We start from the raw sequence: 14,672 nt of genomic DNA, 5'->3' as shown, positions 1-14,672 counted from the left end.
CCAAAAGATGTAGGGATCCGGGTCGAAGGAGTCAAAGGCACGCTTCCGGAGAGGTCCTCGCGGCTCTGCCTGGATAGAGGGGAAGCGGTCCCTGGCCTGAAACAAGGTAAAAAAGAAGGTTAGCAAAAGCAGAAACTTACCGGCAAAGACAACCCCAAATTGCGCAATCTCTTACTTCTTGGGTCGGACGGTTAGAGGAACTGAGGGGAAGGAGGCCCCATTCCCAAGTAAAAGGCATAGCAGTTTGACAAATCTGCTTAGCCTTGCGAACAACATCTTTCTTGCTGAGAGCACGGCCTGTGATCTTGGTAGGATCGCCTGGGCCATACATCTCGCTCATCCTATGTGCGCGGCGCTTAAGAGGAAGCACCCGGCGCGATATGAAAGTCTGGATGACATCGTCGGGACAGATGTTGGTCTCCTTCTTCAAAGAGGCCAAGAAGCGCACTACCCGATTGGTTTCGGCATGTTCTGTCTTCGGGTTGTAGCTCCAGTTGGCTCTGCTGGGGGGCCCCTCTTGGTATGGAGGAAGATTGATGCGATCGGCGCGGCCGGTGTTCTTCACGTAGAAGAAAGTTCCTTGCCAGGTGCGGCAAGACTCGAGACCGGAAAACATAAGAAAAGTGCTCCCTTGGCGGGAGCCGACGATGCAGGAGCCGCACTGCACGGGCGGCTTGGGCTTAGGAATTTCCTTGCCCTGGACGGAGTTGATCCGCAAGTTAAAGAAACGGGCAAACGTCTCACGAGTGGGACGAATGCCGATGTAAGCCTCCATGAAGGTGGCATAACAAGAGAGATAGAAAATGGCGTTGCCAGGAAGGTGGTGAGGTTGGAGTTCATAGAAATCTAGGAACTCCCGGAAAAAAGTATAGGCAGGAAGGCCGAAGCCACGCTCAAAGTGAGCAAGAAAAACAACAAACTCGTCGTCTTCCGGATCCGGTTCGATCTCGTCATCCGGAATCCGACAGGAAACTCCTTCCGGAATCCTCCGAGACCGGTACAACCAATCGATCTCAAACTCAGTAACGTTGGAGCCCATCCAGGCTCCGCGAGTGGGTGGGGAAGGCTCCTCGCCGGAAGATTGGCTGGAGCTGCTAGAGGCTTGGCCAGAGCTACTGGCCTCTTAGCTACCGGAAGCTTGGCTAAAGCTACCGGATTCTAGGTTGCCGCCGGACTCTTGGAGGCTACCGGATTCCTGCTGATTGCCGGAATCGGTCTCCATCGGATCTGAGGCCGTAGATTCACCGGGAGAAGGTCTACGGCGCTTGAGAGAAAGGGAAGAAGAAGATGCGGAGGAAGATTCCTCATCAGACATGGCGAGGATGGGCGAAGAAACAGAAATCCCAAACTCGAACCCCGCGTGAAGATCTACGAGTAAGAAGAAAACCAAAGAAAAGGAGCAAATAAGAACACCAAAGGCTCAAGATCTGGAAAGCAAGCGAAGGGCGGGTAAGGTGAAATTAGTACCAACCTTGAGCGGCGCGGTCGCTGGGGGAAGAGTTTGCTGGCGGTGAAACGGGTCTACGGCCGCCGGCGAGCACCGTCGACGGCGAGGCGAAGAAGCTCGCGAAGAAGCACAAATGCGGCGGACGCGAAGGAGTTGCTGCTGGAGATCTCCGCACAGCGAAGTCCGGCGGAGGCACGGCGTGAGTTCGCCGGGCGCCGGAGCTTGAACGGGCGACGGCGGACGGAGAACGGCGGAGACGCAGAGGCGTGGAGCTCTGTGCGCGAAGGAGGAGAATGCGAAGAAGATGAAGAGGAACGGGCAGTTGCATTTATATAAGAGAGAGAAAGTGGGCGTGGAACCGCTGGGCCGCGGCGGTTCGCCTCGCGGCCCGCGACGGTTCGCACCTTGGGCTGCCACGTGGCGAATGGATACACGCGCGAAAACGGAGGCCACACGGAGGCGCACACGGGATCCCGAAGAGGTAGTGGGATCCGCAGCGGTGCATTAAATGCGCGCGCGGGAGTCGAAACGATGTGACAACAGACACTGGCGCGCCAGTCACAGTGCGCATGTCTGTCAGGCGCGGGGCCCGAGATATTCTCGACTTCGCCGAGGAAGGAGCAAAGACACGTGGTGCCGGAAAAAAGAGATGCCGGAACGAGCCTTACAAAGAGAAGAAAAGGAACAAGGGTAAAGGTGCCGGATCTAAGCTCAAGACATGAGTGATTAAACCGGTATCTTAAAAAAGATGAAAACCTGGCATGGTCTGTAGGATAGAATCCTCCAGGCTATACCAGCTTCGGGGACTAATGTTGGGGGGATAACCCCCGGTATGCCAAAGGCATGCCAAACCGGATGGTTTAAGCCATCAAGATACCGGTTTAATGTTCTTACCGGAAGCCTAGTAGGAATCCGGGAGAGCAAGGCTAAGCCGGTATCCCCAAAGGGGTATCTTAGGAACCCGGTATAGAAGATACCGGAAAGGAGAGCCTGTCGGCAGGACTGGTCAAAGATTCTCTTCAGAGCAAGAAGACAAGGATGAGCTAAGCAAAGTAACTTTATTCAGAGCCCTGGCGCCAAAGAGAGAGGTGACGTCCAAAGAAGCCGGAGGACATCAGCAGCCCTGATTAAAGAGGACTCCGGCATCACTCATGATTAAAGTAGCTTTGTACAGTAACTCTGTAAAGTAGTTTGTCCAGTCAAAGATGCCATTAGGGTTTCTTGCTCTGTAAGCCACCCTCTCCCCTATATAAGGAGAGGGGGCAGCCCTTCTTCACGGGCACGCGTGTATGTAGGAAGGCAGAGCCTGTAACTTGTGTGAATCTATGAACATGGTGATCTAGAGGGAGTTCTTCCTTGTGTCTTTCTTCTTCAACCTCTGGCCTTGGCCAAGTTCTTGAGGAAACCATCCGGAATCTCTTCCCACCTGATCGCAAACCCTCCCCCGAATCCTCTTGCGTCCATTCGGCCCCAATCTAAGCCATCCTATGGCATCTGCTCGTTCACCACGACGACACTTTATTTGTTGATTATTATGGTGATGTTTATGCTAACTATGTTGGCCCTCGTAATGGCTATGCTTATAGAGAGTACTCAATTTGGGTACCAAAAGATATTGTTGCCATTGCAAAGGAACCCATTAATCGATGGGTTCCTAAATCCTCTACTTGATTTTGTAGGGGTATTCCTCCGGTGGTCCAAAATGGGTGTTTGATAGTGGATGCACCAATCATATGACCGGAGGAAGAGTGTGCTTGATCAATTCATTGAAGACATCAACAAGAAGTCAAGCATCACCTTTGGTGACAACTCAAAGGGAAAGGTACTTGGGTACGACAAGGTGGCAATCTCTAAGGACTTGTGCCTTGAGACGGTCATGCTTGTTGAATCCCTTGGTTATAATTTACTCTCTATATACCATCTTGCCGATGCCGGTTACAATTCATATTTTACTAATTATTGTGTGAAAGTCTTTAGGAGTGACGATCTCAAATTGGTCCTTGTTGGATATGTGGAGAACAACCTTTACGTGGTTGACCTCTCGAAAGAGAGCTCCTCTCCCTCCACATGTCTAATGGCGGCCAAGCATGACGAAGGTTGGTTGTGGCATCGCCGCCTTGGTCATGTTAATATGAGAAATCTTAAACAACTCCTAAAGGGTGAGCACATTGTGGGACTAACCGACATTTCTTTTGAGAAAGATCGTGTTTGCAGTGCATGTGTAGCTGGAAAGCAACTCAAGAAGAAACATCCTATCAAGAGTATTGTCACCACGTCTAGGCCTTTGGAGCTCCTTCATTTGGATCTCTTTGGGCCATCACATTATGATACTCTTGGTGGGAGCAAGTATGGACTTGTCATTGTTGATGATTACTCAAGATACTCTTGGGTCTTTCTCCTTAAGACTAAGTACGAGACCCATAGAGAGTTCATCACCTTCGCCAAGAAAGCTCAACGTATGTATGAATCCAAGATCAAGGCGATTAGGACCGACAATGGCACCGAGTTCAAGAACTACACCATGCAAGAGTTTGTTGATGATGAGGGCATCAAGCATGAGTTTTCGGCGCCATACACCCCTCAACAAAATGGTGTTGTTGAAAGGAAGAACCGGACTATCATTGAGATGGCAAGAACCATGTTGAGTGAATTCAACTCACCCCACAACTTTTGGGGAGAAGCCATCTCTACGGCCGTCCACTACTCCAACCGGCTCTTCCTCCGTCCCCTCCACAACAAAAATCCATACGAACTTCTTACCGGTAACAAGCCTAATGTCATGTACATTCGTGTCTTTGGATGCAAATATCTTGTTAAGAACAACAAAGGAAAGCTCGGTAAATTTGAAACTAGAACCATATAGAGGGTATATTTGTTGGATATGCGGAGAACTCTCACACCTATAGATACTACAACCGGTCCACTGGGACTATTGAAGTATCTTGTGACGTGGTGTTCTTGGAGGATAATGGCTCCCAAGTGGAGCAAGTTGTTCCATGTGTTGCAGGTAATAATGATGATCCATCTAGTGCCATCAAGCATATGGGCATTGGACACATCCGGCCCATGGAAGTTCATAATGGTGATCAAGATGATGGAGTAGATGTATCAAGCACGGCTCAAGTGGAGCCTAGCTCAACTCAAGCCGAACCATCAAGTGCAACTCAAGAACCATCCTCCACTCAAGATGAGTCACATTCCGAAGAACAAGAAGAAAGTCCTCATTCCACGGAGCAAGACCATGATGATGATCAAGAAACATCCTCAACTCATGATCAAGCTCAAGTGATCCCTCATGATCAAGCACTAGCAAGAGATGAATTCATTGATCATGAAGGAACCATTCGGAAGATCAAGGCCGCTACAAGGGCAAGTGACATGAAAGTAGATCAAGTCCTTGGTAGCATCTCAAGAGGAGTGGTAACTCGTAGACACCATGCATTACTTATCACTTATTGTCAACACCATGCTTTTGTGTCTAGTTTTGAACCACTCAAGGTACATGAAGCCTTGGTTGATCCGGATTGGGTAATTGCCATGCAAGAAGAATTGGAGTGTTTCACTCGTAATGAAGTATGGTCTCTAGTTGAGAGACCCAAGGATCATCGCATCATTGTTATTGGGACCAAATGGGTATTCAAGAACAAGCAAGATGAGAATGGCATTGTCATACGAAACAAAGCAAGGTTAGTGGCGCAAGGGTTTGCCCAAATAGAAGGTATGGATTTTGAGGATACCTTTGCGCCGGTAGCCCGTCTTGAAGCTATTCGTCTTTTGCTTGCATTTGCATCTTTCCACAATTTCAAACTATATCAAATGGATGTGAAAAATGCATTTTTGAATGGTCCCCTAAAAGAAACCGCATATGTGGCTCAACCCCCGGGTTTCGAAGACCCATGCCGACCCAACCACGTGTATTTACTCCATAAGGCACTCTACGGTCTCAAGCAAGCTCCACGTGCTTGGTATGAGTTCCTTAGGGATTTCTTACTACATGATGGGTTTTTCATGGGTACGGTCGATTCCACCCTTTTCACCAAGCGGGTTAAAGGGGGTGGCCTATTTATATGTCATATATATGTTGATGATATTATCTTTGGTGGAACTAACCCCAATCATAACAAAGCTTTTGAGCTATTGATGACTCGGAAATTTGAGATGTCCATGATGGGAGAGTTGAAGTTCTTCCTAGGCTTCCAAGTGAGGCAACTTGCAAAAGGCACCTTCATCTCTCAAGAAAAGTATGTGAAGGACATGCTCAAGAAATTCAACATGACCAATACAAGCCCAATGAAGACACCCATGCCCGTAAAGGGGCAACTTGGCTCATGTGACGGTGAGAAGGATGTGGACATAAAGGTATACCGCTCCATGATAGGATCCTTGCTCTACCTTTGTGCCTCTAGGCCGGATATCATGCTAAGTGTAGGGATGTGTGCTTGTTTTCCATCCGCTCCCAAGGAGAGCCATTTAATGGCGGTCAAACGGATTCTAAGATATCGTGTTCTCACTCCTACTCTCGGGCTATGGTATCCAAAGGGGTCAACCTTTGAACTCATTGGCTATTCGGATTCTGATTGGGCCGGTGATAAGGTTGACCGGAAGTCTACCTCCGGGGTTTGCCAATTTATTGGCCGGTCATTGGTGAGTTGGTCATCCAAGAAACAAAACTCCACCGCTTTATCCACCGCCGAAGCCGAATACATATCCGCGGCATATTGTTGCACACAATTGTTATGGATGAAGCAAACCGTGAAAGACTATGGTGTGTCTCTTGGTACGGTGCCTCTTTGTGACAATGAAAGTGCAATTAAGATCGCCAATAACCCGGTTCAACATTGTCGCACCAAACATATTGACATTCGCCATCACTTCCTACGTGATCATGTTGCCAATAAGGATATTGATCTCACTCATGTGGGGACAACCTACCAATTGGCGGATATTTTCACTAAGCCTTTGGATGAAGCCCGGTTTGTTAACTTGAGAGGAGAACTTGGTATTCTTGATCCTAAAAACTTGGATTGAATGACTTCTTGCACTATATTCTTGCATTTATCTAACTATCTAGCTTAGAGGCATAGCACATATGGGGATAGTCATCTTACCATGTCTTGGTATGATGCATACCTATGTGTGCAACATAAATAGACCCAATGTCATTATATGGACCCAAGCATGTCTCTTCGAGGTCTCATGACATTTGCGCTTTCACATAGGGGGAGTAATCCCCCGCCCCTCATTGAGCCTCAATTACAACTTGATTTGACTATATAAGGCTAAATGATTTTATTGCAAAAACTATTTCAAAAATGTTTTATGGTTCTTGATATCCTTCGAATCATGCCCATTGTTGCTATTTATATCTTGTTTGGATTTCATTCCAATGGGTATGCCTAGAGAACTTTGTGTTTCCAACCCCATGTCTATGCTCATCTCATCATCGTCTATCTATCTATATGTACATGTCATCATCTGAGCATTCATACACATTTACACAAAGATTAGGGGCAAAACGAGGCAAAATAATACAAATCTGGGCAAACAGACTCTGGCCGGTCACTGGCCCGGTCAGACCGGCCTTTGCGCTGGGTCGTCCGGCGCCTGGCCCGGTCAACCGGGCGGCCGACCGATCGTGCGGCTGGTTATGTTTTGGGGGAGGTTACCCCTTGGGGTCTTCTTCCTCATTATCCCACATCTCCAAAACCTCCATGGCCGCCGTCTCCACCACCTCCACCACGTTCTAGGACCATCCCACCACAAGATCTCTCCCAAACTCCACCAAACCATAGATCGGGACCCTTGGAACATCTCCACCGAAGATTTGGTCCCTCTCAAGATTTTTTGGGAGATCTTGGAGATTTGGCTCTCAAGACTTTCCTAGGTGTTCTTCTTGTTCTCTTGATCAAGGAGGACCATGTCTTCGAGTACTTTGTTCTCTCTTACTCTCTATTTCCTAGTTCTCTTCACACATTGCACATCATTGAGAAGATTTGAGGAAATCTTAGGGTTAGGGTTAGGGTTTGTAAGTCCTCATGCCTTTAGAGTATCTCACACACACAATGCACATACTCCACTCTATTGCTATAGTCTATGTCCAAGTTTATGAGTTTTTGCATGATTTTGTGGTAGAAATTCTGGGCAACATCTCACAAATCGATAGATCCGTTCACCAGCCTGGTCAACCGGCCTCTCAACCGGCCGGCCCGGCGTGCCGCCCGGTCAACCGGATTGGCAACCGGCTCGTCCGGTCTGCCGTTCGGTTCGACCGGCCTGTGCGCCGGATCGCCCAGTTCTTCGCATAATCTCATCGAAACACTTGGATATATGCTATGCTTTTTGGCTTCCCTACTTACTGATGACATGTACACTTACCCCACTGCTATCCTCGCTCTATTTTCTCATTCACAGATAGTTGGAGTGGTGAAGGACGTGGCGCTCCTCCCAAGAGAGGAAGGCCTACGGTGGATCCACCCCGTCGTTCTAGCAGCCGCATGCCTTCTAAAGAACCTCAGACTCATGACACTGGCAGCGCAGCTGGGGGAAGAACCAAGATAGTTGGTGGTAAGAGGAAGGACAAGCATGCAGCTCAAGAGGATGATGAAATTGTGCCAACCTTCAATATAGCAGACGCACATCGTGGTGATTGGTAGGATTTGAGGACGGTGAATCCGTATCGCTATGAGCAACGGACTTACACTGGTGGGGACAAGTTCTTCTGGACCAAGACTCAAGCAGCCATATGGGAAGGTTTCTATAACACTCGAGAGTGTATGAAGAATGTAGTTGTTGTAATGCCCAAGGCCATCAACCCTGACGAGCTTGCCTTGCATGAAGCCACAAAGTACCGCTTGTGGTTGAAACCTTGAAGGGTTTGGGACTATATGATCTTGTGTGCCTAAAGCCCGATGATGAACAAGCAGAAAGCATCTATTGTCCCCTTCTTGTCCATCAATTCCATTGCACCGTATTCTTCCATGATGATGAGGATCGCACTATCACTTGGATGACTGGCAAGGAGAAGTACTCATGCACCTACACTCAGTTCTGTGCAGCCATGGGTTGTGGTGGTGACAGTGCTCCACGGTACAAGATTCATTCTCGGTCTAAGCTTGCTAAGGGTGACATCTCCTTTTGCTATCCTCCGAACCCTACACCTAGGCCTCCCACTATCTCTGGGATGTACTACTCATATCTTGTCCTGGCCAAGATGTTCCGTGAGAGTCTCATCAACAAGTCTGGCGACACTAGTGAAGTCAGGAACTATCACCTAAATCTGATGTACTATTGCCATCCTGACAGGGTAAGGAAGATTGATGGCTGTGATCTCATTCACTGTGAACTGAAGCGGTCTGTTATGGGTCGCATGACTCCCAACTATGCTCAGTATGTTCAGCGGCTCATCAACTACATTGTACCTGCTTCTCTCAACACACTAGATCAAAGGGTCATCATGGAACCATTCAGGTTCCCTACTCAGGAGGCCACTCGTCCGGACGTCCCCTCCATGACGCCCTCCTCTGAGCGCCATTCCAAGGAACGCCATGATCATGATGCTAGCTCCAGCTACTCTCGGCGCCCCAAGCATGGTGTCACTCGCTTCTTCTCCAGCATGTGGCAAATGTGCAAGAACACCAATGATGTTGCACATCAGAGTCTTGCTTTGAACCAGGAGACAAGGAGGCGACAGAATGAGTTCATGGCTTCATGTAATGCCCCTGTTCCTCCTTCCGGACCTGAGATGGAGCCTGTGGTCGCACCTCAGTGGGAGATGCCTCACCTTACCGATGAGATGATCCAGAACTTCGACTTCTCCATGTATGCTCATGGTGGTCTTCCTCCTAGGACTGCTCGTGCCCCTATTGATGCTGATGCTGCTGAAGATGAAGAGGAAGAGGATGAAGGTGCTGAGGATGATGTTGGCCAGCGCGATGGTGAGAGCTCATATTCCACTGGGCATGATTTCTACTGATGGGTGCGCTAGCATCTCTCCTCTTTTCTTCGCCTTTTTGGTGTTCTGATGCCAAAGGGGGAGAAGAGAGTAGAGTCTAGGACCACGGGGTTCTTTGGTTGTCACAAGCCATGGGTGTTGCTTTATTTGATTCTTATATGGCTTGTGCTTATTTGCTTTGATTTCTCAAGAACCATTTGGATTTGCTACTTCGAATAATTCGTGTATGGACGACTATTATGTGTGCTACTCTATGCTAGGATGATTATGTGTGCTATGCTTATATATCTTGATATGCACATCTCCATACCATGCTTGTTTCCTAAAGATATTGGGGGAGCCTCTCATGATCCACTAGTGTTGCACTTTGCATTCAAACGCAGATTCTCCAAGTGCACACTTTATGGGGGAGCCGTCTCAATATCTTATATGGAATCAAGGTTTAAAGCTTACCATAATATTTATATATGACTCTAGCTTGGTTTGTCATCGTATACCAAAAAGGGGGAGATTGTAAGGGTATTTTACCCTTATCCATTATTTTGGTAACAATGACACCGTGCTAGAGTATTTGGCCTAATACGTTTATAAGGATAATCTCAGGTATTAGGCAAAGAGGCATAAATGGTGTATCAAAGGAACAAGAAGGCTAAAGGAGACCCACCATTTCAACAAAAATCGAAAAGGGGTCTACAGCAGAAATCCGGTTTGCCGCCCGGTCAGCCGGCCTCTCAACGGGCCAGTCTGGCGCGCAGTCCGGTCAACCGGGCACCAACCGGGCACCAAACGTGCGCCTAACTGATCCGGTCTGTCGCCCGGTCAGCCGGCCTACAGACCGGCGGGCCCGACGTGCCGTCCGGTCGACCGGGCGCCAACCGGGCGCCAACCGGGTGCCAACCGGAGGAGCTCCTGGACGACGCAAAGTGACTCTGGTCCCTGGTCCGGTCCGACCGGCCTCTGCACCGGGCAATCCGGTCTGTGGTCCGGTTGACCGGGTTTGTCGGGAGAAAAGCTGAGGTGGCAAGTGACCAATGGCCATATTTCGAAGAACACTATAAATAGCCATTCTCCTACCTCTGAACAGTTAGGCACTACACTACAAGCTGTTCTTGAGCTCTCTCTCTCTCATACTCCATTGCTAGAAATACCAAAAGCCTTAGATCTCCCTCCTCCTCCACCCAAACTCAAATCCCTCCGGGGAAACGTTAGAGGAGGACCCGATCTACTGTTCTACCAAGCCAAATCTCATTCCCCCTTGTATTCATTGAGAAGCTTGCTTCCTAGGGTTCCTTGGAAACCCTAGGTGGGCAAGAGGAGTTCGGAAGCATCCGGGCTGTGGATTTACTCCGGGCAAGATTGTGAAGGTTTGGAGGCTACCTCAAAGTCTACCACAAGTGAGTGAGCTATTCCTTCGTGGGATAGGCTCCGGAGAATAGGGTGAGCCTTCGTGGAGTGGGGAATCCTTCGTGGGACCTCCACCCCTCCAAACGTGACGTACTTTCTTGCAAAGGAAGGGAACACGGGAATACATCCTCGTCTCCGCGTGCTATCGGTTATCTCTAACCGAACTCCTTACTTGTGATTTAACTGCCTGTGAGAGCCTTCGTGCTCGAGTTAGTTGTATCCTCATATAAGTTGCTTCACCTAGTTTGCATTAGGCTCACCTTTATATTCCGCAAAGCCTAATATTGCAAAGAAAGAATTAAAATCTGTAGAAACCTATTCAGCCCCCCTCTAGGTTTACCATCTCTATACTTTCACTTTTGCTCGAGACTCTCGAACTCTCGACGCTTCAACTCAACGATACTTTCAGGGACATTGGATTCCCTGAATTTCCTCTTGAACTCCTCCCAGGTGAAAACCTTTCCAGCTGGGTAAACAGCAACGATATTATCCCACCAAGATGCGGCGGTTCCACACAATAAGTGTGTAGCATACCTGACCTTCTCCAGGTCATTGCTTCCAACAGTATTGAGCTTTCGCTCGGTATCCATCAGCCAATCTTCTGCGTCCATAGGTTCTGGCGCATAGGCGAATGATATTGGCTTTGTATTCTGGAAGTCTAATAAAGTAACTCCCTGATTTTCGGGCCATTCCACCGTATTCTGCTGCAGTAACTCTTGAAAGAATCTATTCTGCTGCTCCATAGTCAGACGTTGCCTTTCCTCCAACATTTGCATGTACTGGAGGAAATTCTGCTGCGTCATTGGTGGTGGTGGTGGTGGAAATTGATTCCTTGCTCCTTCATCTGCCTCTTCTTTCTGCTTTGCCTCGCGCTCAAGGCGCTGTGCTTCGCTCTCCTCGCCCGTCGCTCCCAACATTTCCCCCTAGTTCTGCAACACAAAGTGGTACTCATAATTACTCCATGCGCAAGCTTTCTGAGCTCAACCTTGTGCACAGAACTAGTCACACAATGGAAATCAAGAAGCAAATGCAAATCACACCAAACATATACCATGTATATACATACTTAAGTGGTTTATTACAATACTCAGTAGTAGTGTGAGTATGCAAACTCACTTATTGAAGTATAATTACAATTTATACAAATATTACATACTACAATACATGTGGTACTACTGTATTGTAGTCTCGCCTCCAGTGGTAGTCTCTAGTCGTGACTCACTCCTAGTACATCCCAGGCTTCCATCCAGTTGAACGAGTAGTCCTCCTGACAGAATCTGGGATATATGGTCTCCCCGTCGGCTGGTAGTCAGAATCAGAAGATGATCCGAGAGAAAAATCTGTCATCATGAAATGATTATTTAATGAAGCATAATCATTCCACATGGGATACTCTTCCTCCCCAACGGACACATTACCGGTGTACTCGGAAGTGTTCATATCAAAAGGTCCACGCCTTTCTCTGACTCCGGAACTCTCTCCTATGCCCACATCATGGGTCTTCCTTCCATCGGAGTCGGATTCTATCATTATTGGATACTCTTCATAATCTCCCCGACTATATTGGTGATTCTGATACTGGTGCATGGCATCCTGGTCTATCTCGGGATTACCTCTTACGGGATCACTATTAGTCCCCATAAATGATCCCCAACGCCATCCAGTTGAATTCTCAATTGGAGTCTCTGAGCGTTGGCGATTCCCGGATTCTTCTCCACCCTCATATCCACCTTGTGAACTACTAGGAAAGTACCTAGGTGTGATAAGTGTGGTTTGGGGTTCTGGGGCATCTATGCTAATATAGTCACCAGTTGAGTAAACTGGTGTAGGAACTTCGCTCTCCATCGGCTCCTTTCCCTTCGCCTCCTCTTTGGGCTCAGTGAACTCATTCGGCATTGTGTCAATCGCTCCCGACAAATGTTGGTTCAGCTGAAAGAACAATGACAAGAGGTTCCTGCAGTTATCCATATACTTTGCTGCTTCCGCAGGCTTTCTCTTTGCCAACTTGAAATGATTCAGCGTGGGATCGTCATCCTCCTCCATATGAGGAATGTGTGCAAACTCAGAACCTATAAGATCCTTAGTCTTGTGCTCACATATGTCTGTTATGGCTTTCATTATGGCTATATGGTAGGCTGTTCTTATGGTTCTTGCCTCCCCCGCAGGCATCACTGCGCTCAGTCCTAAGGATTCTGGTAGCTGTAATCCTACCCTGCACTTTGCCAGTACTGTACCATCGTAATACATGTACTTCATCACCCGAATTTGGGGATCACACCCAAACTCGAGTAACATGGCTCTGAGTATATCCGCAAGTCCCCCGTTGTAATTGTAACGCCCCACTTTTTCAACCATGTTTATTTGTCCTTAATGCAAAAATTAGGGGGAACAAAAACTTTTTCTTTAGACTAATTAAGATGAATTGCCTTGATCTGTTTGTTATGATGAATTGCCTTGATATGTTGGTAGATGAATTGTCTTGATTTGCTTGTTGAGTTTTGTCTTGAGCTACCTCATAGAACAACACCCCTAGTGGTTAAACAAGCAACTCACCAAATAAAACACATGTGTGACTTAGGAAATGTTGTTTTCCTTCTTACTACATCAAACCTCTCTCCTGATGACAACATGAGTGTGCCATCTTGATTTTCTCTTTGTGGTACAAGATAGCTCAATCATCCTTAATTCACAACTTGGTGATCTCAATGCATGGATCTCATCTGTGCATCTCCCTCTACAATTTCCACATCCTGCATGTCTCATTCTACCCCTGCATCACATATATTCAACTTGATCTTATACCCTATCCAATGATTCAACTCTAGATCACTCCCTTCACTTCTACCCCTTGTTTTTATTCAAGTTTAATCTTCACAAAACCAAGAGTGGGAATGATGGGTACATTTTGTAGCCACCATCTACCCTTGAGAACACTTCTCCCTAAATTAAGTTTTCTTTCTCAAAAACCCTATTGTTTTTCCTTCTCTAGTTTTGATCACAAAACTACTTCTAGTTTTATTAAACCTTTCAAGATATTTCTTCAAAGAAAAAAAAACTGAAATGGGTTTTGTTTATCATCCCATTTCTACCAAGTACTGATTTCTAAAACATTACTCTCTATTTTGTTTTCTTTTTAACAAAAAGCTTGTTTATGGTACCTACACCATTTCTTGTTTTCCTCTTGATTATTTTACATTTGAGAAAAACTCTACTTTACTTGAGAAAGTAAGTAGAATATTTTGAACTTTTATGTTCCAACTAGTTTCCTCTCAACATTTTCAAATTCCATTCCACTTGAGTTCATTCTCAATTGTCTAACAATTGAGGTGTTCCATATACCTTTCAAATAAATCCTTCTCAAATGACAACTCTTGCACACCTTGTGTTCATCTACCACAACCCATTCCTCTATGGCATACCACCTTCACCACCACCACCTTCCTCTCACATTGACTTTCTTTGTCAACCTTGTTACAAGCTTGCCATGCTTATTATCCTACCACTCTTTCATATGAGGACTTGGCTCAAGAGATGAGCCGGCCACCCCCATGCAACATTGCATGTGGTCAAATCATCACTCTCTCTTTTTTTTCATCTTGTGTTGAGTTGTTCAAGTCTAAAATATTGTGGAGGCCATCTCCAAGATGGCATGCACATGAAACCTTGTACATCACCATCACCATCATCTTCTTGGCACAAAGCCATCATGCAACAAATACCATCATGGTATATTTTACCATCACAATCTTCCTCCATCTCTATATCTCCCACATTGTTCATTTTTGTTGGCAAGAATGGAGCCGGCCAAATTATGTTTGCATGCAATTTTCGACCAGCCATTCCTCTCCATTTTCCTTCCTCTACAAGCCT

Source organism: Lolium perenne, chromosome 2 (genome assembly GCF_019359855.2).
Source record: "Lolium perenne isolate Kyuss_39 chromosome 2, Kyuss_2.0, whole genome shotgun sequence".
NCBI classification, from domain to species: domain Eukaryota; kingdom Viridiplantae; phylum Streptophyta; class Magnoliopsida; order Poales; family Poaceae; genus Lolium; species Lolium perenne.
The sequence above is the reverse complement of the archived record's forward strand: the minus strand, read 5'-3'. Positions refer to the sequence as shown.